Below are 20,014 nucleotides of genomic sequence, written 5' to 3'. Positions count from 1 at the left end.
GTGGGGACAAAGCCCCCATTGTCCCTTGGCTCGGACAGCGCGGCGGCGGTGCCCACCCTGCCCAGGCCAGCCCCGGCCAGTCCCCGCGGCAAGGGACAAGGTCGGCGCTGGGCCAGGGCAGAGGCTCCGCGGGGAAAGCGTGGACGCGCCCGAGGTTCGGGTCGCGCGCGGAGCAGGCGCCGGGTGGGCGGCTGCGGGACTCACGACGAGCGCGGAGGGCCGGCGGGAGAGGGAAACCGAGGAGGGTGGAGCGCGGCAGAGCGGAGAAGGTTGTGCGGGAGAGAGCGTGTGCGCGCGCGCGTGTGCGCGCACCCGGCGCCTGCCCGCGTGCGCGCGCTCCCTCTCCCCGCCCCTCGCCCCCTCCCTGCAGCTCCCTCCCCTCCTCCCCCCGCCCCGCGCTCCCTCCCAACCCCCGGAATCAGTGCAGCTGTTGCCGAGCAGGCTGCGGATTCCTCCAGTCCCTCCCTCAGCCGCCTCTCCTCCCGGAGCGAGCGCGCAGCCCCGCGCAGCAGCGCCCACCGGTCCCGTCCTGTGAGCCCCGGCCCCAGCCGCGGACAGCCCCGCGGAGTCGCCTCCCGGCCCACCCGCCCGGCCGCCGAGGAGCGGGAGGAGGACGGGACCCCGGCGCCCCCACCCCCCTATCCGCGGGAGGTAGGTAGGGGGCCTGAGGCAGGAAGATGCCAACTCACTGGGGCTGTCTCCCGGGCTGGCTCCTGGGCGGCGGGAGGAGGGGCGCGGGCCCAGGCCGGGAGGACGCGGTTGTCCCGCCGTTGCCCTGCGCCCGGGGAGCGGGGTGGGGGCGGGGAAGCTGTAGAGCCCGGGCAGTGGCGGCGCGGGGAGCCGGGTCTCCAGTGGCTTCTGCGTACGCGGGGTGTGCGGGGCGGGGGGCGACGGGCGGCGGGCTCCGCAGTGAGGCGGTCGCAGAGCAGCCGTGCGCACCGTGGCCGCCCAGCCTCATCCCCGGACGCATTGGGGCCGATTCCTTCCCCGCCTCCGCCGCCTCCTCCCTCCAGCCGGGCGCAGCGGCCCCCGGCGCGGGGGTGGTTGCGAAGTGGGCAGACGGGAGGGTGTATTTTCGGGTGCCCTCTCTCTAGCCCCGGCTGGTGGCGAGCGGGGGCGGTGTTGACAGGGCCGGGCTCTGCGCGTAACGGTACGGGGGATGCGGCCAGGCGTGGTCCCGGCTGCGCCGCGCTGCAGCTGAAACGAAGGCGGCGTCCCGGCGCCCCCACCCCCGCCCATCCTCGCGCCCGCCCCTCGCCCTCCCTGCCGTCCCCGCTCTCCCAGGGCTGGGCGGGAGCCGCCTCGGGTCGCGGAGCCGCCGCTGCGCCCGCCCTTCAGCTCTTACCACTGTGTCTTCAACAGGTTTGTGCCAGCGCGGGGACCCTCCGGGCTTGCCTTTGGGGAAGTGGGCTGGAAGCCCTTCTGGTCATCAGCCCTCACACCACGCCCGCGGCCCTCTTTTTGGGGGGAGCCTTCCCTTTGTTTTTGTGATAGGAAAGATGCCAAGTGCCTGCCGTCAGATGAGGAGGGGGAGTGTTGTGGGCATCGGTGCACAAACCGCGTCCGTTATTTTTCCAGTCAAAAGCTGGGCCAGATAGTAAGTGAGGAGAGGGCGAGTATGGGGGTGCTTCGGCGAAGGAGAAAAATGGATTCGGTAGGGTTTATCTGGACGGGGATGTGATTTTTTTGGCAAGATGGATGGCTCACGGTGCCCTCGCCGTGATGCAGCACAATGCAGCAGTATCGCAGCCTCCCCTGGTTCTCGCTGGCGGGGCTTGGCAAGGCCACTCGGCGCCTGCGGCCCCCGCCGGGCCCCACCCAGGCCCAGGGCTGCCCTTGGCCGAGACCCGGAGCTGCTTCTACCTTGTCATGCAGCTTCAGCTAGATGTGGCGTCGGGAGGACCAGGTCACCTAGTTGTGAGGCGGGGGAGTCTTCTCTTTGGGTAACCCCCTCCTGCCTAGCCTGTTGGGCCCTGCTGGGATGAAGGGGTGTCCTGCAGTGCTAATGCGGGCAGAGGGAGTCGGCCTGCGGCTGCGGACCGGAATCTGATCTCCGACCGAGGGACCTGAGCCGTAGGGAGGGGCTGGCGGGAGGATCGGGCCCAGTGGTGTGCGGAGGCAGTGGTGCAGTCTGTATTGGGAGTCGCAGCGTCTTTTCACCCGTAATCCGTAAACCACAGCCCAACTCTCCATCTATTTCATCATATGTGAAAGTTGATGTTTATTATTTGGTGCTTTACAGCTACGACGTTACGGTGCCTCTGTCTTTGATCAATACTAAGAGTATGAATTTTTCCTGTAGGAAACCATTTTTTGAAATGAAACCATTGATATATTTTAGTTTATATGTCCCTGAGACATTTTAAAAAATATTAACATTCAGTAAATTGTTTTAAAAAGAACTTATATATGTTTTTGATGGCTGGTAAATGATTTCTTTAACCTGTATTTGCTTTGTTTTCATCGTTTGCGTTTTCTGTAATAGAATACAGTTACATATTCGGATTCTTTATTAAGGATTATTTGGTAAATGTGTCATGGTTGATGGTAAATTGGTATTCAGATTGGCTTTGATAGCCAAGTTAAGTCTCCAGTCGTGAATAATGGGATTGTGGTGGTAACTGATTGCATTTGTTTGTTTATATGTATGTGTAGTTTTTATATACATATATTTTGCAGATGTGGCTGGGGAGGGGATTGTGAAGGGCAGACCACCAGGGCCTGTGTAGCTGGTATCTGGTCAGAAGGAGATGTTCCAACATCCTCGTCTATTTAGTCTGGGGTAGTACCCGAGGAATTTCTCCTCTAAATGCCACTTCTACAATTCAATGTGGGATGGTAAATGGGATACATTTCAGATTTCACCCCAGGCTCTTCTAGAATGTATAGGTGAAAAAGGGGATTTCAGTATGTTAACTGGAAGGGAAGATCAGTGTTTCAAAGCAAGGTGTGTCTGCTTTTATTTTTTAAATCTCTAATGAACCCAAGTTAGTGGCATTTGATTTTATGTGGCTCTGCAGAATAGAATTGACCGCAGATTGTGTGGTTTATGTGCATTATTTTCAGTAATAGAGGGCCATTAAAATGTAGAATTTTTTAGATTTGGGCTAAACCTTTGTGCTGGTTGTATAAAATCATGTTGCATTATGATGTTTGGGAGTCTTCCTTCCATGGATTATCCAGACATTTTGGATTTACTGTGTTGTAAGAAAATACCCTGTGTTGATGTCACGGGAGGTTTAGCTCTTCTGACTTACCAGGTGCAGAATTCTGTTAGGTTAAGCTCTTTGTAACTCTGTTTTCTCCGGATGGACCAAAACCTTCATCAGAGAAAATGAATGAGAAGTACTGGGGCAGTGAAGAAACTGCTGTCACTTGGATGTTTTCTGATGTGCAGGCTTTCGGTAAAGAGCGTCTCTCGGATGAGAGTAGTAACAACTGTCTGTGATGTTGCAGGAGCAAGCGACAAGACCTCACTCTACTAGTGACACATCCTTAGCAGAGACTTGGCATTGGCAGAGTTTCCTTGGAAGAGTATGTGAGTGGTTATTTTGTCTTGCTGTATGAAAGTATGACTTTACATGTAGAAGTAACTATTTGGAGATGGGAGGATTTTACTACTTCTAAACAAACATAGGCCTGATGAGTGGAAACTATTCGGTGTGGTTTTTGTTGAGATAACAAGCTTTTCGTTTTAACAGCATATTCTTAGAGAGAATTTTAAAGCCCAACATATATATTTTTTCCATGCAGTGATGGGATGCTCCTTTAATTATGTGGTCCCCCCCACCAACATCTGCATGATAATTAGGCCTTAATTAATGTTTTGGGAATATCTTTATGGTAGTCCTGGTCTCTTCCTTTGAGACTTTTGGGAATGTAAACCGTTCTTCCATAAGGAAAGGGCTAATCCCCCTGCTGGAAAAGCTATTTCTCTAGGTCTGTGCAGGTGAGTAAAACCTCTCCTGGAGTTCTCTTGTTAGTTTTCAGTCTTTGCTGTTTCTCAAAGCACCTTTTCTTTGCAAAAGACCTAGTTTAGTACTCTTGATTTTTTTCTGATAACAAGTGTCCTGTATCCAAGTTTTTATAGTGTAGGAATAACGTCATCGATCTCTACTTTGGGGGAAAATGAAACGGTCTCAATTAGATACTCTCATATTTCTATTTTTAAACATCACCACAGAAGGCATTTTTATGATGTCTCTTGCTACCATAGTGAGGTGAGGTTCATGGACCAGCAACATCAGGACAGGATCACTTACCAAGTGGGAGCTTGCTGTATATGTAAATTCTTAGAGGCTCAGTCCTTTCCAATCAAAATTTGCATTTTAACATGACCCCTAAGTGGTCTGTATGGACATTAAATTGAGAAACTGCTGTACTCTTTCAGCTAAAAGACCACATCAAAACGTTCTTACTAGTATCTTTTGTCTTTTGAGGAAGTATCAGCATATTTTTTCCCCTTACATCACTAAGAAATTGATGCGTGCATTGTAAGTTATTTAATATAGAAATATTAAATAAATATTTAATTTAAAGTTCTGTAATCTTTAGGTGGAAGAGCTCTATTTACTGTGTTTATTTAGATTAATCATTTTTTTATGTTCTTTGCTAAAACACCTCTAAAGTTGAAAAAACAATCTCCCCCCCCAACCCCCCCCCAGAAGAAGGCATTAATTTTCAGATAGCAGAACTGGAGTCCAGGAAGCTAAACCCCTGACCATAGGGTACCCTCTACTACCTCTGCTCTCCTCTGGCATCTTGTTCTCTGTCATCAGCTATTTTTCCTGGTGTATTCAATATCCTGACCTCTGGTCCCTTTTTTTCCCTTAAAGTTGTTTTTTATTAAGTGATTTGTATATACAAAACAATGCTCATAAAAGATATGTTACAGAATCACAAACCAATGGACACTCAGGCAGCCACCACTTAGTTCAAGAAGAAGAGCCTATTATACATTCAGAGTCTCCTGTGTGCCCCTCTGTCATCCCATCTGAAGCAACCACGGTCCTGAATTTTGTGTTTATCATTCCCTTGCTCTTCTTTATGGGCTATCCTTTTAAAAATTCTTATTTATTTTATATGTTTCAGAACTTTATATAAATGAAATTACACTTTACGTATTTTTCTGTGACTTGTCCTTTCAGATTAACATATTCCTGAGACTCATTCATTTTGTTGCTGTAGTTCATTCATTTTCACTGCTATGTAGTATTCCACCATGGCTTATTTATTCTTTCTACTGTAGATGGAGATTTGGATTGATTTCAGTTTTTTGTTTTTCTTTTGCTATTATAAAAGGGCTGCTATGAATGGGTCTTCTACATGTCTCTTATTATGTATGTGGGGATCATGCACATGCACACAAACATATTATTTGTTTTTCTCTCTCTCAGGAATGAAATTTGCTGGCTCATAGGGTATATGCATCATCAACCATACTAGATAATGCCAAACCTTATTAGATAATGCCAAAGAGATTGTATTGATTATATTCCTACTAGAAGTGTACAGATGTTATAGTTTTTCCACAACCTTGCCAAACTTCAAAATGTTGTCCAGTCATATCTGTGAAATGTTATCTCATTGTGCTTTTTACTTGCAATTTCCCTGATTATTGAGATTAAGTATATATTTATAGTATTGACCTTTTGGGTTCCCTCTTCTGTTAAGTCCTTGTTTAGTCTTTTGTCTGTATGTCTTTTAGATATTTTTCTTATTGATTGATTTAATGTAGATTGCCTAATAATCCCTTGTGGATTATATGTGTTGCAAAAACTACCTCCCAGTTTGTGTGTTTTTTTTTTTTTTAACTCTTTGTGGTTTATTTTGATCAACAGTCACTCGTAGTTTCAGTAGAGTCATAATCAAGTTTTTGTCCTTTAAGGTCTGTAAGGATGATTATGTTGTTGCAGAAAATTTTTCCTTAGTTTGGAAAGAGCTTGGGTTTTAGAGTCAAACAGATCTGGGCTCAAATCCTAATGCTATTGTATACCAGCGATGTGGTCACATCTAGGTCCTTGGATTAGTTCATTAATCTTGGAATCATGATTTCCTCATCAGTAAAGTTGAAATAATAATACTTCCTCATACAGTTGTGAGATAGCAGTGTACAGTGCTAGGCACATAGTAGGCGTTCAGCTGATAACAGTTCCATTCCTTTCTCTTTGGACTACCCAAGCTATACAAACCACTGACCCCTCTTGGAGTGCTTTCTTAAAACTACCTTAACATTTTTATGTCAAAAGAGCTGTTATTCTTTTATTTTTAAAAATTCTGTGTTACCAATGGAATTTTTATATTGATTAACAGAGGCTGCTCAAGACCACTTAGTGGAAACCCTTTGTCAGTTCATTTTCCTGTTCTTGAAAGTAGTGTAATTATAGTTCTTTTACCAAGAAACATTTATATGAATGTTATTCCTTTGCTGCTACTCTAAGATTACTTTGCAATATGGTTTTTAATGTAGTAAATAACTATTGGGTACCTTCTGTAGCCAAGGCTTGTCATTGGGTTAGGATGATGGTGGTGTGGGCTGGCTTAAAGCTGAATACGAATTAGTTCCTGAATCCAAGGACTTTATACTCCTAATGTATAGAACATACTCTATATGTACACGGAAGATAAAGATCTTTTACTGACCAGGTGTGTGACTTCAACAAGCCATTACTCTTTCTGGTCTCAGATCTAAATTTATCAAATGAAAAACTTAGATGAAACCCTAGTGGGAGTTAAAACCTGGCATATGGGCACCACTCCCTGTGTCCCTGGGAGGCATAGAAAATCAATCAGGGCACTCCTTCTGCAGAGCTGAGATGGGGCCCCAGGAGCACCCTCAATACAGTGTTCGAGTCAGGAACTGCCAACTGATCGGATCTGGCACTTAGATTTCAAGATCCTGTACACCTAAAATTCTGTGATGGTATTTGAGTAACACACTTCGGCAGTTGTTCAAAACACAGTGGAACAGGAAAAAACTAGAAGCAAGGAGACAGGAAAGAGGTGATGGTGAAGGTCCAGAGATTAAGGGAGCAAGTGATAGTGGAGGCTGAGAGAATGAGGAGGAGGGGAGAGATGGGAGAAAGGTGGTGAAGACCCAATCCTTTGCTGACAGTTTGCAGGGTGACTGGATGGGAGTGGTCCTGAGTGGATGAGGAGCTAAAATAAAGGGTTCAGGTTCGAATAATGACAAAGAGCATGGTTGTCACCATGATGATGGAAGTAGACAGGTTAAGGGGAAGAATGGATATCTGGTTGGGAAGAGAATCAGTTTTGTGTTTAAACATGTTGAATTTGAGGTTCTGGCAGAACCCTTCGTGGAGATAATGCTCAAGAAGTTGAAGGAGACAGGTCAGAGCTAGGGTGGCTGAGGAGAGGCTGTTGGATGCAGGAGTCCCGAGTCTTAGGCTCTGGAATTACTCCACCTTGTCACTCCATGCACTGGCTAACCGACCTTGGGCAAGCTGCCTTGACCTCTCTGTGAGCCTCAGTATCTTCATCTGCAAAATGGTGGTATGACAGTTTCTGTCACAAAGGATTATGAAAGCTAAGTGGGATAATCCAGTGCCATCACAATACGTTTTAACTATCATAAAATGTGGAATTTTTGCTTAGTTTGTCTCACTTTTATGCTTCCTTTCAAATAATTTGATTTATTCAGAAAAGATACATTCCAGTAAACAATACCATCATGCAGATAAATAATGTTAAGTCTGTATTAAACTTGTCCCTATGTCTAATTAGTAGGAAAAGCAAACATGATTAATACTTATTTTTAATAAATGAGAAAACGCTAAAACCCTAGTGCTTAGGGAAAGGATAGGAACAGTTTGTAAAAGAAGATAGCATAGAAGCCAATAACCGTATTCAATTGTTCAAACCCACCAGTAATATGAAATAAGAACTAAAACAATTAGATTAATTTTCCACTTAAATTGGTAGGTAATGCTCTGGGATGCTGTGAGTTTGGGCCTCTGCATCACCTGTTGGGAGAATATTTGGATTAATACAAACCGAGTGGAAAACAGGGAGTCCTGTATATATAACAGAAAACTTAAATGTTTATGCCTTTTGGGCTGAAATTCCCCTTGTAGTTCTGTAATCTAAAGAAAGAATTAAAAATAAGGACAGACTTTTAAGCAGGGATTTTCTTAGCAATATTAATAGTGGAAAAGCAAATGTGGCATAGTCAAATAAATTATGGCACAGGCATAGTATGAAATTCAATGTACTGCTTAAAATAACGGTTAGAGTATTACTGAAAAGGGAAAATGCTAACAATATAATATTCAGTGGAAATATCTGTATGCAAAGCTGTACAATATGGTATGACTCCAGTTTTGTTATATTAAAGACTGGAAGGAAATACATTAAAATATTAATGGTTTGCTTTGGATGGTGGGTTGATGGGTGATTTCCTTTCTTATATGAAAGGAAATTCCTATGACTTAATGTTTCTCATTTGGAGTTTTGAAATATTTTACAAATAGAGAAGAGTACAGTAAATAATATAATAGACTACTATGAGGATCATTTTTTAAGTAATAAAAAAGCAATCAACCATTTAGTTTTTAAAAAAGAAATGAAAAATGTAAGCCTGGCCAATTGTAGATTATTGTTAGGGGATGGTTTAAGATTCCGAAGGGTTGTCATATCTGTCCTCTGCACTTATCTAGAGCAGTGGGAAAACATCAGCATCTGTAAGTCACCTTCTGAAGGGTGTGGATCTGAGAGGGGTAGAGCATTCAGATGTAATGGAATGATAGCTTGACACCACTAATCTGGGTCAGCTTAAAGAGTGGGGAAGAACAGGTTTCTTTATTGTTTCCAAACTGCACACTTGTGTGATGAGAGCAGTGGAATTCTGTGACATATTTGTTCTCACTTGTAGAAGCCCAAACACTGCTGCTGGAACTAATTTTGTAACCATTAGACCATCAGGTTTCACTGGTATTGGTCAGAAATGTAGATAAAATTACAAGTGAAATACCATATGCTAACACATATATATGGAATCTAAAAAAAAAAAAAAAAAAGAAAGAAAAGGTTCTAAAGAACCTAGGGACAGGACAGGAATAAAGACGCAGATGTAGAGAATGGACTTGACACGGAGAGCGGGAAGGGTAAGCTGGGACGAAGTTAGAGAGTGGCATGGGCATATATACACTACCAAATGTAAAATAGATAGCAAGTGGGAAGCAGCCGCATAGCACAGGGAGATCAGCTCGGTGCTTTGTGACCACCTAGAGGGGTGGGATAGGGAGGGTGGGAGGGAGGAAGATGCAAGAGGGAAGAGATATGGGGATATATGTATATGTATAGCTGATTCACTTTGTTATACAGCAGAAACTAACATACCATTGTAAAGCAATTATACTCCAATGAAGGTGTTAAAAAAAAAATTCTGAGTGAAAATTTTAAAATAAAAATGGCTCCAGATTTAGATTACTTCCAATTAATGGTTTCTCAGCATTTGGGAATATTCAGGCTAAGAGTGGGAGGAATGAATTTTAATGATACCCTTCCTTTTTTCTTATGAAAAATTCTTATATGTTATATATGACATTTATGTATGCATATAATGATATCTATTCTATCTGTCACATAAATGAGAAAGAGAGATGTGTGTGATTGAGAAAGCTCCAGCATGAAGGGAGACAAAGGGCTATTTTAAGACTTTTTAAGTGGGGAATTTTATAGAGATAGTATTTTGAAGGAAGGTGAATCCCAGGAATGAGTCACTTTGTCCTTAGCCGGTGAGAGAAATGTTTGAGAGGAAATAGTACTTTCTGTTTTATGGTCCACGTCCTGAACTGTATTGGTACTTTGTAAAATGTAGCTTATAAAAATGAACTAATTTACTTTCAGGAATTTTGTATTTTTTCTGCCATGAACTTTAAATGGTTGATTGAGAAGGGGTTCAGGTGAAGTGTGCTTTGAGATATGAAAGTAAGATGTTATAACTTCAAGATTGCTTTAAAATTGGCCCTTGTATATAGGCATCATAATTCCATTCTTAGTGAACTCTAAAGAGCTATTTGATATCTCCTTGCTGGTTCTGATCTTTAACATATAAACTTGAAGCCGTTACTTAGGCAGTAAAATCTGTATCAGAATATAACTACGAATTGTTTACTCAACAGATGAAATAGGATGAAATTTAGAATGACATATAAATAGAATTTATTCTTTTGAAATATATATGTTCAGTGTTTAATTTGTATAATTAAATATGTCTCTGCTTAGTAAGTTCATTAGCCTAACAGTGGTTATCTCTGGGTGATGGGATTGTGGAGGAGTTCTAATTTCATCTCTCCATATATTCCAAATTTTTTGAAAATACTTACCAATAAACTTTTGATCTTTATTAAAAATATCCGAACACTCACCATAACAAACGTCATTTTAGCTAGATAAAAACTAATGAGTGAAATGATTAATCAGCTAAATATACCCTCTGCTGTTCAATTTTTTTTCTACCAGGGCTTTCAGAAAGGCAGCATTAATAGTACTGAAGGTGTAAAGAACGCCGAAGTTTTGAAAAGATTTTTCCATTCCTCATTTAAATGTACAGTTTGTTAGAGCCTTGCCATTTCCGTGGAGTGTGGGAAAAGATGTAGAAACTGGGCCACAAGGGAGCCTGACAGAAGCATCATCCGGGCGGAGACCAGCCTCAAATGGCTACTGCCTTTGGTTCTGGATGAAATTTCTTGTTGTTTCCCTACCCTCTTGGATAGCTGTTTCAAGGATAATTTTTGTCCTGGTGTGTTTGCTTCAAGGCCAAATCTAAATGTTCAAGGGCTACACATTTTTCCGGAATGTTCTTCACCAGCTCTACAGAGTCTTTGGGGTGGGATAATGCATATTTTTATCACGGTCTAGGGCTTCCCCCCCCCTCAACTTTTATCTTATTTAAAGGGGAAGAAAAACCTAGATTGTTCCCCAAGACAATACTTACTATTTTTCTCTGTGATGTTTAAACATTTTCCATTGTATTTTTTAACCTGTAGCATAGGAGTGCTTTTATAGGGAGAACAATCATCTTAAAAGTTAAAATGTTCATTTTCTTCACCTTTTAGAATCCCTGAATTTTTGACAGTGTGTGCTACTATATACAGTATGTTAGGCCTTTTCTGAATACTTTATGTAGAATATATACTTTCAAAAAGGTATAAATTAGCATAAAATCATCATAACGTAACAATTTCAAAAATTTCAAAATAATATTTATTACCAAACTAATAAATATTGTAGAGCATATGGAAAATAAAAATGAACACAAAGAAGAAAATTAAAGTCACTGACCCCATTCAATGACCCCAGAGACATGCAGTTATCATTTTGGTGTTTGTCTTTTAAACCTTTTTTCCCTCTGTACATATTTGTTCGTCTCATGAATAAGGGTCCTCAAATCTCAAGCTAAAGATGTAAAGTTTTCACAGTCTGAATAATCCATCGATGTTTATCACCCTTCCACTTGGTACATGTAGCATGACAGAACATAATATCTTATTACTACTGGCCATATTTAAAACTGTGGCTTATGGATACTGTCGGTTTCCCTGAGTTGTTTCAGTGGCGGGGTGTTAAGGAAAAGGCAAAGATTGAGAGAACCCCAAATTTGCTTATTGTAGATACTTCTCTTCTTTAAAAAAATTGTTTTATAGTGGAAAAGTACCAGAAATTAAGCTATCATTAGATAATGTGTGTTTTCTATTTGTTTTGAGAGGAATTCCTGTCAGAGTTGCATTAATTCCCTTGAGAGACATCTCCGTATGCTTCGGACAACATCTGATTTTACTTTTGTCTTCAGATTTCAGAGTCTTTGGAACCAGCTACCCTATAAAGTGTTGCAAATGGAATGGATGTGGTTATTATAATCTTGGTTTTAAATGTAATAAATTTTACTGGGCTGGGTTTGGTTGTAATTGTTGAAAGCATACAGTATAGCTCAGCTTTCCTAGGGTATTTGTATCAGCTGAACTCTAAAATTCTATCTTCGGATCCGGGATCTATTTCAAGGAGAAAAAGCAATATACATGTTTGATTATGCAAACCAGTTTCTTAAGCCATGGGACCTCAGATGGTTGGATGTGATGCAGGTGACTTGCTGGCACTTCTTTGTTGCCTTAATTCTAGTACAGTTGGCCTCTTCCTGAAGAAGGTGCTAAAATGGTTTCTTCATGTGTTGAGGGTAAGAGGGAGTGACAAGAGGGGAGAAATACCCTTTCATTGGAAGAGAAAGAAAGCCCTTGCCAGCAATTTCTGTGAGGTACTTTGTGGTTGTTACTGGTCTCACTTGGGTTGGTTGGCCCCAAGGAAAAATGGCAAATGACTTTCTTCCCAGGTTTAAACACTAAGGCCAGTGGTGGCTCCTTACACAGTTTAGAGGGGAAATCTGAGCTGGGCCTGGTGAGGGATGGAGCTGGGCTGGGTGATGGATGGAGCAGGGTTGGGTGATGGAGCTCAGGTACACTATGTGGACTTCCTCTCTCCAAATGAGGGATTGTTCAGAAGCTCCCAACCTGGTGGGAGTCATTCTTTTTGAGGGTGGCCAAAACCCATCAAGGGAAATGTTTGATGGTTAATGTGCCTGGGCTGACTGAAGCCTGGAGTAGGGAGGGATCTCAGCTTGACCTACAGGCAGCTGCAAACGTTGAGTCTTGGCACCTGGGGAGGCACTGAGCTGAGGCAGTGCCCAGAGTCTGGTCCCGGTGCCCCAGGTTAGGAAGAGCAGGAGACTTGAACGTAGCCTTATCTGGACCTTTGACTGGATGAGCACACCTGTCTCTATTTTAGGAGGCCAGTGGTTAGAGGTATCAGTCGGGCAACTTCTCTGAAAGGGGCCTGGTCCTTCTCACAGTGAGGTTGACAACTCTGTGCTGCCAGCTGTCCTTAAATACCCGACTTATCTCCTGGGGTGGAGTTGAAGAAGCACCCTGATCCTGGAGCAGAGACATTTGTGTGCCATTTGAGCAGAAGAGAAGCCAGTGAACACTTTGTGTTTTATTCTTTAAGGTAGGTTTTTTTGTTCTTTGCGGGGGTTTTTTTTGGTCTGTTTGTTTTTAAATCAACACCCACTGCCAGAAGAATTCCTGAATTTCCCTGATAACCAGGATGATTTCTCATGTCGAAAGGCTTGTTTTGCTTTTTAAGTATGTGTTCCTGACATTAAGAACATCAGCTTTCATCCTAGTTCTAAAAATCTTTGATTCAGAAAGGGTGAAAGTTTAATTAGACAGCAGGCTAATTTATTGTCTTGTTCCTGAGGAAGACTGTTCTTGTCTGTCAGTTGAATTTTATATATATTGATATATATAAGTATATATGTAAGTATATGTATATATATATATATATATATATATATATATATATATTTCCAGTTCTGAAGAATGATTTTGTTAGTGTATGTTTGCATGAATATTTTTTTCTTAATTATAATATATTTCCTTTGGACTATACCCTTGTTAAAGGAAACTTGTTCACATGAAATAAATATATCTTTAGTGGGTCATGCTTGAGAACTGCTTCTCAGTCTTCTCAGCTTTTGAAGTCAGTGGTTTTTTAATGTAAAGAGTATATCGATAGCTGGCCCATCACTGGAATGTTGTGCAGCTGTGCAGACCATGAGGCGCAAATGTGCTAATTAAATATATTTTTCTTAGCAAGAATGGAATGTAACAGCATGTGGTTAACCATTCCAGTTTGTTTTTGAAGAGGACTTTTTTTTTGGCCAAATATTAACAATTAGAGAGTACACTGACTTAGAGGACATAATGCTATGTTAAATCGTTCTTTTCACGGAGGTAATGGAACTCATTAAATCCTGAGATTATCCTTTAAAATACACCCTGATTAATAATCTGCCTCAAAATGTAGGCAGTGGCTGCATGACTAGGGTCTAGTATCTGTAGTCGGGATTTGATCTTGTTTTTTTCCCTCTGTATCAGTTCTCCTTCCTTGGTTGGTGAGTATTCAGCCTTTCTCTGGGCACTGACACACAGCATTTCCTCCCAGTTTGAACGGTATTCTGATACTTGTTTTGGGGACCCATGTGAATTGGATCATTTGGATTAAGCTTCATCCACACAGATGGTGCTCTGATTTTTTTTTTTTTAGTCAGATATTGTTCAAAGTGAACGGATGGGAATAAATGGCAGGTTGGTTGTGTAATGTGGCAACATCTTACTTAGTGTGTCTTTAGAGATAAGTGGGGTGAGATTCCAGCAAGGCTGTGCATAAAAAATTAGAATGTGTTGGAGAACTGCCAAGAGATTGGGAGCAAGCTGTGTGACAAGCACTGATGCAGCTTTGTCCTGCCTTAAAATAGCTACAGTTTAACAAAATATCTTGAAACTTGTCATTTCACTTGAGCAAAGAATTGGAATAGAGGTTGTGGCTTTCCTCTTTAGCAAGGTTTATTTTTATTTATTTATCTTTTTGTTCCAGTAATCTTAAATCTTGTGACTGTATGGAGGAAAACACTTCTGTGTAACATGAAATCTTGCATGGTTTTACCTGGACTAATGAGTAACGCGTTCTCCCCGACTTCACGTGGAGGTTCCCCTGCCCCACCTACTCCACTCACTGCAAAATATGCAGTCTTTGTGGTTTGAATGAAAATTGGGGCCCTGAAGGTTTAAAAACAAAGTCCTATATTTTATATATCTGACTGTCATTTGTATATGAATTATTGATGGTTGGATGCCCAAACATTGTAGAAGCAGAATAAAAGGCATTTGGTTACTGTCATGCAAAATCTTATTTTTTACTTCGCTTACTCACTTTTTGGCTTAGTGTCATTGGCCATTTGTCTGCAGTACTTGATTCTTGTGTATAATTGGTTTACTTCCTGACTGTGGTCTTTCAAAATTGTTTTTAATTGCAAGGCTTGTTTTTTTTACGTCAGCATGGTAGAAACAAGGTGGGGGGGGCGGGGCTGTGCAGTCTTTAGGAGGAGTCCCGGGCCGGGCGCTGGGAGCCTGATGGGGACATGAACAGCCCTGGTGGGGTTGGTGGGTTGGGTGGCTGGGTGGAGGCAGGGGCTGCCTGTGGGTATAATCCAAAGAGTTTGGGTTCTGTGAAGATGAAATCTTTAAAAATGCAATATTTGGATTACTGAGTGGAACTAAAATAAGAACAGAGGATTTAGATGTTAACTATAACAGGAAAACAGTGAGTGAACTTTTATCTTAAAGCGCTTATATACAAACCAAGTTCCTAGTAAGAATTTTCTGAAAGTTGGTATTAACAGATATCTTAATTATCCTCTAATTTAAAGTCTGTTAGAAGTTTGGACTTGGACTAATTGCAATAATTTTCTAGCTTTTCAGAGTGCCCCGCAAATGGCTTTGTTTCGCTGTCTGCAGATCTATAATCTGTTGTTTTTTTTTTTTGCGGTACGCGGGCCTCTCACTGTTGTGGCCTCTCCCATTGCAGAGCACAGGCTCCGGACGCGCAGGCTCAGCGCCCATGGCTCACGGGCCCAGCTGCTCCGCAGCATGTGGGATCTTCCTGGACCGGGGCACGAACCCGAGTCCCCTGTATCGGCAGGCGGACTCTCAACCACTGCGCCACCAGGGAAGCCCAAAGATCTGTAATATTTTGAATTTTGCTTTGCCACTTTTCGTATCTTACATATGTTTCAGAGGGCTTCTCCTTGTATGGAAACATTATTTCTGGCTCTATGTAAGTGCCTCATACAGAGATTTATAGTTTATAATTATTAGGTCTTTGGTCAGTAAAGTTAAGGTTACTTTTTTAGGTGTGTTTTCAGAATCTGTAAAAACCATTTTGTTTTTTTTTTACAACAATGAAAAGTATTTTGTAGAAAATGTGGAGATACTTAGCTTCTCAGAAGTATTAATCTTTTTCATTCTTAAATGGCAAATGACTTCTCTATGTGGTATGGTTGATGTATTGGAAAATTTCTTTATGATTTCCTAAACTTTTTAAATTACGCTTTTGCCTTTCCTTTCTTTTACACATTCCCTGTGTTTTAAAACATACTCTTGGATAGCCATGTTGGTAAGTTGAATTCAGAAGGTGTGAACTGTAAGCCAGAGCCACCAACCAGTTCCCTTTTTACTTAACACACCATTATCTGATCTGCTTGTGAAACTTGATTTGGGGTTGTTTTCATCTCAGACCGTTCTTTTAATCTTGCAAGAGAGTTCAGTGTAAGCAGTGAAAAGCAGGCAAAAAGTAAAATATTTGAATATCCCTTTTCTGGATTATTGTCTAAATGAGAAAATCATTCATTTTTAATTTTATACATGCATACAGCATAGTATCTCTGTATGCCTTGTATTGCCACAAGCTTATAAGACTAGGAACAAATAAGGTTAGCATTTAAAATATTCCAGACATAAAAATTTACGGAATTTGCTTATATATGTTGGGGGACACACAGAACAGACCGAGGGTTTTAATTGGCTCTTTGTGCCAGGTGAAGGCAGATGGAAACGTTACAGAAATCTGCTGCAGATGGCAGTGGGGTGGACTGGTCAGGACCACATGGAAGTTCATACCAGGGGTAGGTGGAGCAGTGAGTTGGTTTATGAAATGCTAGCTGTCTTAGATGTTTCTACAGGTGTTGTCAGCTAGCTGAAAATAAATTGAACTTGTTAAAATGGTAAGAGTTTTGCTGTCTGAATAGGTTTAGAAAAAATATTGCCTCAGATGCCTATAAAGATGTCTATTGTTAACATTATTATTATAATAGAAAAAAAATTGGTAATAACCCAAATGTCCATCGTTGGTAGGTTAGAGGAAGGAATATTATGGAGGCAGTACAATATAGTGGTTAAGAGTGCTCACCCAGGGGCTGCCTGGACCTGGATCCCGACTCTCCCATGGATTCACTTCGTGACCTTGGGCAAGTCATTAACCCTACTCCCTGTCTCAGTTTCCTCATCTGTAAGATGGGCACAATTGTAAAACAGGCCTTAGAGAGTTATTGTCAGGATTAAATATGTTAATGTAGGTAAAGTGATTAGTCTAATACCTGGCAAGTATATAACTATTAGTTATTACTATACTGATAAAAATATTATTATTGAAAACCTAATAAGAGAAAAGGTTTTTTTTGTTTTTTTGAGGTACGCGGGCCTCTCACTGTTGTGGCTTCTCCGGTTGTGGAGCACAGGCTCTGGACACGCAGGCCCATCGGCCATGGCTCACGGGCCCAGCCGCTCCGCGGCATGTGGGATCTTCCCGGACTGGGGCATGAACCCGTGTCCCCTGCATTGGCAGGCGGACTCTCAACCACTGCGCCACCAGGGAAGCCCAACAGAAAAGTTTTTAATATAAGGGGAAAAAAGCAGAACACAGGATTATATAAATGGTATGATCTCAACTATGTACAAAAACAAAGAGAAAAGAAAATACTCCAAATATTAATTTTGGGAGAGAGTGGTAGGATTACTTGTGATTTTTATTTTTGTCTCCGTGCTTTTCTGTATTTTCCAGTGTTGTACAATCAGTACGTCTTACTTTTATAATTTGAAAAGATAAACTTTTTTTGGAAAAGTGAATGTTATCCTTTGCAAGCAATTAGTATGTTAATTATAAGAACATCCTGTTTATTCTTTAAAAGCTCCAGGTCTTCCATTTGGCCAAAGTTTGCCCCCTTTTGATTCTACAATACTTTCACATTCTTACAAAGTGCACTAGAGTAATGACACTCCAAACTATTTTTTTAAAAATTTCATAGTTCAGGTGTTTCTACTAATTCAGACTAATGGTGTAATAAAAAGAATGTAGACAGGTATAGTTATATGAAAGCTGTTTATTAGTGGTATGATCTTAGACGAATTATGTAATAGAATTTTGGTTTTCTCATGTGAAAGGGAGATGATGCCAACAGTTATCATCTACCAGCTATCACAGTGTCAAGATTAAAAGCAGCAATCTGTACACTTTGTTTCTCAGGGTCTGGCACATTATAGGCACTCGGTAAGTGTTGTTGCTACCCTCGCGGCCCACCCGTGCCAACAAACTAAACTGCAAACAGGCTAAATTTGGCCACTTCAAATAGTCCATACCATGACATTTTAGTTTTAGCTCACTCATCTTTAGATCTTTAAGATTCTGTAGACCAAAGTGGCCTTCTTAAAGATGCATTCTTGTTGTATGCTTATTCTACTATCTATCTCCCCATCCTTCACATATTTCTATCTCTACATTTATTTTGCCACTTCAATTTATATTGTCACTTTAGTCAATTTGTATTGACTTATTTAAGAAAATTTACCTCCATAGCATATCAAGCAGGTTAGGCTGGTGCTGCAGTAACAAACATCTCCAAAATCTCAGTGGCTTAAACCCACAGAAGTGCATTCGTCATTCATATTTTATGTCCATCATAGGATGGCGGGGGGCTCTCCCCCATGTTTTTCTCCCTTAGGAACTCTGGCTGATGGGTCATATAAGTCAGTGGCCAGAACTAGTCACACGACCTTGCCCAGGTGCAGGGGGGAGCAGGCAAGTGTAATCTACCCATGTGACCGGAAAGAGAAGAGGTGGGCTATTATGAGCATTAGAAGTTTCTGACCAAACGTAGATGATGGTATAGGTAATACGGTCTAACTTGGCATTTCTTATCAAGTTTTTTGAGGTACTAGTTTTGCAGTATGTTAACATGTGTTATTTAAAAGAATGCCAGGTGAAGTAAAATGTAATAGGTTTCTTTAGTGAGGGACTTCTCAGAGCCTTTCTTTATAAGCCGATAGGCCTTGTAGAGGGGAGAGTGATGTATGTTGTTTCCCAAATTTAGCTGACTTTGGAATTCTTTTTTATTTTTTCATAACCTCTCTTAGGCCAGGGTTTCATAGAATATGCTTTGGGATGCCCTAGTCTAGTCTGTTCTCATACAAAGCAAAACTATTAGAATCACGTTTTAATTATTACATATGCTGGGAAGAAGCTTTGTTTTTATTGTTTGCTAGAAGAATTGGTTATTTGAAGAGTCTGGCTTCTGCGATTATGAATCAAATTGCAGGCAATGTTTTTTTAAACTTTGAGTCATTGGTTACGTGCCTGTGTTGAATCCATGGGGTTTTGTCTTCATTTAGTTGCTTTTGTGTTCTAAACTAACCACTGAAAAGAGAGAGGTAAACAAACCAGGACCGCACATCTTTGTGGTGATAAAAGATTAAATTGGTTTGAGCAGATGGCCCAAACACATATAATTGTTTATTGGTTTCTGCATTTTTCTTGATTCTCTCTGACCTTCCATAACAAATTTTCTAGAAGTTTTGACGTTACTGAAATGAGGGCTCTGATAAGGAGCAGAGGGACAACTTTTGTCAAGAGGTATTACTTATTTCTCTGCCAGAAGGCTTTGGATTTAAATGTGATGTTTGTTGCCAGGGATTTATGCCTGCATATGTAACAAATCTCAATATGGAAGTTTTCACTGAAATGTAGCTGTAAACTTCATGCAGTAAAGCTTTAGGTGAGAAGGTAAAGTGCTTCTCCTGTTGCATAACTATGCATGAGTAGAACTTTATCATGACTAACTCCCAGACCTTTGAGCTTACGGCTTTTTTTGTTAAGTGATGAATTCAGTTTCTGTGAAAAATCATGTGAAATCCAGGCTGAGAATTCAGTTTTCATTTTCTGTTTTGTTTTTTCCTTTGTGAGCGAAAAGACGTGAAGGGCCATTGCTGTTACGTGACAGGAAACATACTTTTAAAGCTATCGGTTAAATCAGCAGCCCCAATCCCGCCCCTTTCCCACTGCTTTTATAATCAGGACCTGACCAGCAGTAAACTTGCCTTGTGAAGGTGACTTGTGAGGATTTGAGGCAGGAAGAAACCTTCTTTGGAGCCATGGTTCCTAGTTTTGTCCTTTTTGTTGATTTTAGTGTCATTGTGGAAGAAGCATTCATGACCCATCACAAAAATAAACAGTAAAAAACATTTTTCACATGGCCTGGGGATGACAGGAGTCAAACTTAGTATATCAAGGAGTATGACAGGCATGAGGATATCACTGTTCACCGCAGGGCTGC

General features: G+C 41.6%; 1 protein-coding gene across 1 annotated transcript in view; it reads left to right on the top strand.

The window, feature by feature from the left end:
• The first annotated feature begins 456 nt into the window (after nt 1-456).
• SPTBN1 (spectrin beta, non-erythrocytic 1) overlaps nt 457-20,014 on the top strand; it is a 202,211-nt gene continuing 182,653 nt past the window's right edge. Inside the window, exon 1 of the mRNA XM_007465683.1 lies at nt 457-651. The gene's annotated coding sequence lies outside the window, so the exon portion shown is untranslated. The remainder of the gene's footprint in view (nt 652-20,014) is intronic.

This window comes from Lipotes vexillifer, unplaced genomic scaffold (assembly GCF_000442215.2).
Source record: "Lipotes vexillifer unplaced genomic scaffold, Lipotes_vexillifer_v1.1 scaffold77, whole genome shotgun sequence".
Classification (NCBI taxonomy): domain Eukaryota; kingdom Metazoa; phylum Chordata; class Mammalia; order Artiodactyla; family Lipotidae; genus Lipotes; species Lipotes vexillifer.
Note: the sequence above shows the minus strand (reverse complement) of the source record. Positions and strands in the feature narration are given on the sequence as shown.